The sequence below is a fragment of the Ovis canadensis genome, chromosome 26, assembly GCF_042477335.2.
Source record: "Ovis canadensis isolate MfBH-ARS-UI-01 breed Bighorn chromosome 26, ARS-UI_OviCan_v2, whole genome shotgun sequence".
NCBI lineage: Eukaryota > Metazoa > Chordata > Mammalia > Artiodactyla > Bovidae > Ovis > Ovis canadensis.
In genome coordinates, this window is record NC_091270.1 from 35219726 (window position 1) to 35227453 (window position 7728).

The window sequence follows — 7728 nt, forward strand, 5'->3', positions numbered from 1 at the left end:
CCTGGTGGGCTGCTGTCCATGGTGTCGTGAAGAGTTGGACTGAGCAACTTCACTTTCACTTTTCACTTTCATGCATCGGAGAAGGAAATGGCAACCCACTCCAGTGTTCTTGCCTGGAGAATCCCAGGGACGGGGTTAGCCTGGTGGGCTGCCGTCTATGGGGTCGCACAGAGTCGGACACGACTGAAGCGACTTAGCAGCAGCAACCTTGTAATACAGATTAAAAAGCCAAAGAGAGGAAAGCAGTAACTCTGAACACCATGAAGCTCCACAGAGACTAAAGTAGGAGCCCTGCCCACCTTATTCACCTCTTCAGACACATCCGCACACAGCACGCAGCTCCTGCTCAGTGCTTACTCCAAGGGCTGAGACTCACTAAAAACTCAGCTGCTGCTGCTAAGTTGCTTCAGTCGTGTCCAACTCTGTGCGACCCCCCTAGAGGGCAGCCCACCAGGCCCCACTCAGCAGGGTCACTTGATTTCAAAGGGATGAAAAAACTCTGAGGAGGTTTTAGACTTGGATGAAGGCTGTTACTCCTATCAACTCCTTCCTGAAAGTCTAGATCAATGTAAAATGTCAAAAATTAAAAATTGAAACAGCAATCCCACTTTGCCAGATGAATTACAGTCAACTTACCTTTGTTTTCTAGCATAGGCTGCCTTGGGACAAAGGTAAATTCCTAATGTGTCCCAAACACTCTAGAATGCTGATGAGCCTTTACAATGGAATATCAAAGCTCACCCCAGCCTCTATAAGCCCCCTGCAAAAATAATAAGTACCCTTTGCTTCAAAAGATGAGGAACATTATGAGAGTGAATATAAAGGAATTTTAGGAAAAAAAAAAAATAAAAAATAAAAAAAAAAAAGGAATTTTAGGAGAAAAAAAACATCACTGTCTAAAGAAAGCTGTCCTTCTGAATGAAAAGAAATTTTCATTCAGTACATATGTGCTCCACTTGAAGGAAAAACGCAACGAACACATTTGTGGAAACTTTATTTACTAATTTATTTAGGGGAAATTTAAAATTGTATTTATTCATATATTATTTTAAAATTATAATACAGTGAGATTCCACCCATCACCCAATCTAAAATGGGTAATATTTATTAGACATACATGAGCCTATAAAGGCAGGACCAAGTGTACTATAAACAAAGAATTATGATTAAAGGAATTCAGAGCATTTGAGGTCCATTAAACAAAAACTCTGTGAAGTGATTTTTTCTGAGGAGAAACAAATTCACTCCAAAATTTCTTTAAGTAAACACTTGCCTATTAGACTGAGGATGTAAGTCAACTCTCTGGCCAGCCCCCCCCCCCCGACCCCCGCCACACACCCACTGCCACTCAAGAACAATTATCAGATGTTTTTTTGGAAAAGGTACATTCACAAGTCTGAAACTCAGAAGGTAAAACAGTGGTACCCAGCTCCATGCCTTCATAGAAATTCTCCTTGTACAGTACAAGAGCTATGCTAAAGATGACTATAAATATATTTTCAGTTATATAATTTCTTTTAGAACATTCTTTCTTCTTCCAGGTCAATGATAGGAACTGAACTGAATGTGTTTCCTTTTAACAAAAGAACTCTTCCCTCTCTAACATGGAACTGAAAAGTATCTCTTCAGCTACCAGCATTTTTCATCAATCCTCCATCCAGTCTAAGCTGGCACCAACACCAAACTGCAGACAAGGACTGTTTTCCTGGACTTCAGAGGGACTCCTTCAGGAGAAGCAAAGTGGGAGCAATGGCTGAAGGCCTCCTGTGATCTTTATATTCCTGACAAGGTCTCTTATGGGTTTTCAATTCATTAAGTTTGTCATAAATGCACCAAGCTTAACCAACGGAACAACTCAATTGCTTGATGGCTCTTTTGGAATGATTTTATTCTTCAAATTTTCCACCTAAAACATAATCTTCGTATGTGTTTTAATTTTCCTCTAAGACCTCCCAGCACAGTTTGAATTTTTAGTTAAACATCACAACTTTCTTGAGTGTCAGGGTAATAAATGACAGGCAATTCTGCCAAATGATTTGGTGAATAAATGCTCAACCAGAACTCAAGGCTAAGTGACCCACGTTTCACCAAGGAGTAACTGGAGGAAGAGTGATAGTGGTTTTAACAGCAATAATAGTAACTGTATGGTGAAGACAATAGTACCTGAAATTCATGGAGCGTTCAGTCTATGTCAGGATCACAACACATACTGTTAAAAAGAGAAGTTTAGAACAGACCTCTCCACCTGATACCTTCAGCTCTGTGTATGGCTCACTCTCTTCCCACTGTGTGTGTACTTATGAACCCTTCAGTGGTGGTCAAAGCCCAGGGAACAGGGACCAAATCACTGATTTATTCTTGGCTTCTCTACAGACTCTTGGGCTGGGCCATATGTATTTGTAACACATCCAAAATGGATTAGCTAACTTCCAGTCGTGGAAGACTCCAAATGGATTATCTTCTAGGATATTCTCAGAATCAAAGTCATATTTCCTATTCCAAGGGAATCCCTTATGTATCAAACCAGTATTCAGTCATTTGGTTGCACATACAATTGCTAAAAAGTATAAATTTGGCATGATAGTTTCACAAAAATAAAATCCCATCAAGTGGATACTTTTTTTTTTTTTTAAGAAACCAGACAGGATGAATGAGGATTGTGGGAAGAACAATTCAAAGGATATACATACTGTGGGGAAAAAAACAAACAACTTTGCATGTGATACAGAGATAATTTGCCACCCCCAACACTGAAATATATTTCAAATTCTAGAGATTTTAGTGTTATTTTTTAAGTAGAAATTGAAGAACATTCTGAAAATCTGCTCCAAGTTCACACTGAGGGAATAAATAAATAAAGTTGAACAGGCAAAGAGAACCCATTCTTTCCTTATGATTCAATATATAGTAACTATTCATCATTATCATCATTTACCAGATGACAGCTAGGTATCAGAGTCAAGTCAAGAAAAGACCCTAACCTGTCAGCTTTTATCTTTTAATTAAGATCAAGTTACAAATCCCCCATAACATCTTTTTGCCCACAAAGGAGTAGAATGAACAAAAAGTGAGCTTAAAGGTTTATGTCATATTTGATTTCTTAGAGAGATAAGCATATGTTATTAAATGGAAAGACCTAGTAAAATCATGGGAAAAAAAATAAAGATGGGCAACAGTTTAAGTATGGGAGCATCTTAATTACAGTATTATTCAGCATCCCTGGAGACATCAAGGTCTACCCGCTGTGATCACTAGGTCTCTACTGCAAGGAAGTGGGCTTGGACAGTGTAAACAGCCCTGTACAAGGTACGACTGTATGAAGACTTAGGGAGCCTTGATGAAGCCAGAGTGGGTTAAGGAAAGAAAAGAATTTCCCCCACAACTGAGGGAAAAACTAGCAAGAATCAACAAGGAACATAAAAATTCTTTGTTGTGTATTGTTCACAAACTATTCCAAAAATGAATATAACACAGGGCTTCTTCCCCCCCCCCGCCCCAAGCTCCTGGAAGAAAGGTTATAAAATGTTCTTATCTCATCCACCTCACGGCTGAATCCCAGATAATACTCAAGTTCTGAACAGAGGTACCAGTATGTAGCACAAGAATAGGTGTGGGCATGTAGGCTTTATTTATTTATTCTTCTAGTGGGATAAGGAGATGGCATAAAATTAAACACATGACATTTGCAGCACTAAGTCATCACACTGACCTTGGATGTAAGAAACTTCGAGATTTTTCAACAAAGTATTCATATTCATAAACACCCAGAAAAACAAGAGAACAAGACTTTGCTGAGGCAAGATATCCAAAGCAAAATTCTAAATAGGAACAGAAGAGATGTGACCCACATGTTCAAATCCAGACTTGTAAACAAAAAACACATTAACTCAAAGCTTAAGTCAATACTGACTATACTTACCAATGAGAAGGTTAGCTTAATGGCAGCAGAGGCTATTCTCAGAAACACTGAAAGTTTAAAAGAGTCCATTAGCACGTGACAAATAATAGCATACTGCTTGCTTCCACAGATAAATATAAAATAGCTTTTACTAAATTGGACAAAAAAATTAAAAGATAAATCATGTTCTGATTAAGTCAGTTAGTTAGAGCCTGATCAACTAGGTAGAGCCTGGTGGGGCTGAACCCCCAACTGTTGCTTTGGTTTTGTCTGCAGCATCGACAGTTCCACAGATACCAGATTTTATAAAATAGCCAGAAAGGCAATGAAAAGAAAATGTAAGATGAGTCGGGACAAATTTGTTACTACCAATAAAACAAAAACACCAAGCACATGTACTTTTGATGACAGAATAGTAAGAAGCATCATCTTCATATTTTAGAGAATGTGTTCCTTGCTTGCTTTCTGGTACAGAGTACTGAATTCATCTGTTTATAAGTGTTGTTACTTTATATAAAATGACAACAAAATTAAAAATTACTCTTAAAATCCATCAATGGCGAGTTTCCAGAATGTAAAATGATTGTAGTATCCCTCCAAAATTGGAGCTACATGTTACTTCTGGATGTCTAAGGCTTGGTACAGAGTAGGGACTCAGTACTTTCCTTTGAAGACTGACATAACACCCTTTCTTAAAGTACTGAAATCAATGGCGTTCACTCTGCAATAAGAAGCACATGTTACGTGCCAGGCTGTAAAATGAAAAGCTACTACCACAGAAAACGATGAACAGAACAATTTTACTGTGTTCGTTTTCTTATCCAGGCTATATCTACATGGTTTTGAATATTCAGATAAAGGTGTAGGAATGAGTTGATCACTTAAGTTTTCAAATCATTTAGACAAGTGGCATCATGTCACCGAAATCTTAGTTAACTGAGCTTTTCGAAATTCAGTTGGGTGACAACATAGCCCAATGGACACACGGTACTAAGTATGTGAATATGCAGAAATATACTCAACTGAAAATGTTGCTTTTGATCTAAATGTATGATTTGCAGTAAGTAGCCTACAAGTAGACAGTCCATGAAATCAATGTATTCATATCCTGTTTGGGGAAATAATAAAACAAATAGCAACCTACAGGGTGTTTTCAAGGTTCTGTTCTGAAAGCTGGTCACTGAAGGGCATCAGAATAAAACCAGCAGATGGCTCTGAACACTTTAAAATTACATACATGGACAGAGAGATAGATATGGATGTACAGAGCAGTAAGCAAATAAAACAGAAGTGAAGACAGAAACTAGGCTCAATAGAGAAGTCACCAAAGGAAAATTAAGAGGCAGGGTCCATCTGAAAAATTAAGGCTAAAAGTAAGAGTGAAATGAAGTCGCTCAGTCGTGTCCGACTCTTTGCGACCCCGTGGACTGTAGCCTACCAGGCTCCATCCTCCATGGGATTCTCCAGGCAAGAATACTGGAGTGGGTTGCCGTTTCCTTCTCCAGGGGATCTTCCCAACCGAGGGATCGAACCGGGGTCTCCCGCATTGCAGGCAGACGCTTTAACCTCTGAGTAAAAGTGAGAAGAAATGGGCATAGAATGGCTCCATGTCTGGCCAGAAGAGCCAGGAGAAACAATGATAAATGACCCAAGGCAAACAGAGAAGAGAATGAAGTGGACACTCTAGAAAGGAGACCAGGCACCCCCCACTCAGAGAAGGTGAGCAGGTTTGCAGTGGGAAGCAAGAAACATGTACTTCAAAATCCTTCAGACACATACGTCCCAATGATAAAAACATGAGCATACAAGAGGAAAAACTCCAGAGTATTTTCAGACTATCAGAATTCCAATAGCTACCATCTCTTCCCTTTCAACCTCTGAATTCAGGGACAATAATTAGAAACCTTGGAATCAAAAGGGCTTTACTGACAGGCTAAGTTAACTGAGGCCAAGGATTCTGCAAACTGAATCTTTGGAGACACCATGGTCTCCAAGGTCAAGTCACACACCCCAAAAGATTAAAGTGCCTTAAGGTAATGAAGTTTCCTTACTCAAAGCACAGAACAGAAAACAAATGAGGAGCAAGGGAGGAAATGAAAAACCCTAATAAATAATGTGGCTTGCAGTCATCCAGGGGAGCCAAAAAGCAACTTTTCAGGGGAGAAATTAAAAAATGCTTATGTTCTTCTGCACTGAGAAATCATTTCATGTTAAGCTTTAGTGCGATTAAAAGAAAAAAGGATTTAATATTACAAAAAAGGAAAATAACTATTAACACAAAATTAACATATTCTTACCCTGTACATCCTCTAGAAGATCACAGGCACCAATGCTGGTAATTTCCTGACGAAATAATTATTATTCATGCTGGGGCGGCGGCGGGGGGGGGGGGGCGGGAAGAATTGACAGAAGTTTTAAAGACTGCCTGGAGCAAGAATTAAAAATATTAAGGTATAAGTCACAGACACACTACGTTCGTATCTCAAGTCCCCGCCAGGATTCCGACAGCTCTGCTTGAATAAAATCTGACGATAGCCCCCAGTTAAAAGGATAAATGTTTCTGAGAAACGACTAAATAAACCTATCACCAGGCGTAAACGAGTCACCTAAACGGTTTTGAAGGCAGTTCTGCATAAATATTTGAGAGTTCGGATACCTGACAACTTTTACTCCTGAAATCTGGGTAGTTTACACCTCAAACGACTCACATAACTCTGAGAGCGGATTTCTTGTAAATATTGTTAAGATGCGGTCTCTGAAAAGTTGCAAAGTTCTCGGGTATTCGGAGGCTGAGTGAGTCCCTAAAACGTCAAGAATGGTATTTGGAGTTCAAGGCTAAAGACGGCACGAAATAGGTTTGAAAGAGTCTAGCCCATCTCAAAAGGGTTTAAAACTGCACCCATATACTTAAAACTCCCTCAAACGGACACCACGACGGACCATTTTTACCTGTCCCACCAGTTCCCGGCAGCTCGGTGTGAATGGATTTGCAGAGCTCGGAGCGGGGTCCTGTCGGTAACCCGAGAACCTCCAGGGGACCCGTCAGCATGTAGAGCTGGCGAGGCCTGGCTGTCCCGCCCGGGTGGGGGGTGTCCAGGGACCCCCGAGATCCGAGCGGCCACGGGGACCCGCGGCTTCCCCGCGCTAGGCCACCCCCCGGCTTCCCCAGCACCTGGAACCGCGCGAGTCGAAGCGCAGCCCGGAGCGCGGCGCCGGAACTCCCCGTCTCCGAGGAGCCTGAGCGCGGCCTCCCAGCAGCTGCGCGCAGCTGGACGCGGCCCGGGACGCCCCCGTCTCGGCTCTTCCCCTCAGGCCCCGGTGCCCAGGCCGCCCCTGCCGGCGGCCCCTCCGCGCCGCCGGACACTTGGCAACTTACTGGGCGGTGCGAGGTCCGCGCCGAGGAGGCGGTGGCGGGCGAGCGGCTGGAGCGAACTCGGGGAGACTGAAGAAGCGGCTGCCGCCTCGCTCGGTTAGCGCGGAGAAAAGCGCCGGGGCTGCGGCGCCGCGGAAAGCGGGCTGGGCACGTGGGCGCCGCGGGTGTAGCCGCGCGGGGGCGGTGCCCGGCCAGGCACCGCCCCCTCTCTTCCCCTCCCCCGCGCCCGCCGACCCCCGCCCGAGCCCTCCTCCCGCGCGCGCACCGTCCAGCCCGTGTGGCCAATCCGCGAGGTGGGCGGGTCCGACCGCAGCGCCGCCGGGTCTGTCCGCGGCCGCGAGCGCTGGGCACGTGGGCCAGCGCTCTGCCCCCGGCTCAGGCGGTGGGCGCCGGCGAGCCGGGCACGCCGAGCTCTGCCAGGTGGTGAATCTCTGCTTTCCCCGGAGGGCCCAGTCTC

At 43.5% G+C, this 7728-nt stretch overlaps 1 protein-coding gene across 2 annotated transcripts in view; it reads right to left on the reverse strand.

The window, feature by feature from the left end:
• SLC7A2 (solute carrier family 7 member 2) overlaps window positions 1-7418 on the reverse strand; it is a 66816-nt gene extending 59398 nt beyond the window's left edge. For both annotated transcript variants that reach the window (XM_069573325.1, XM_069573326.1), the window contains exon 1: window positions 7275-7418. The gene's annotated coding sequence lies outside the window, so the exon portion shown is untranslated. The remainder of the gene's footprint in view (window positions 1-7274) is intronic.
• Window positions 7419-7728: the final 310 nt, after the last annotated feature.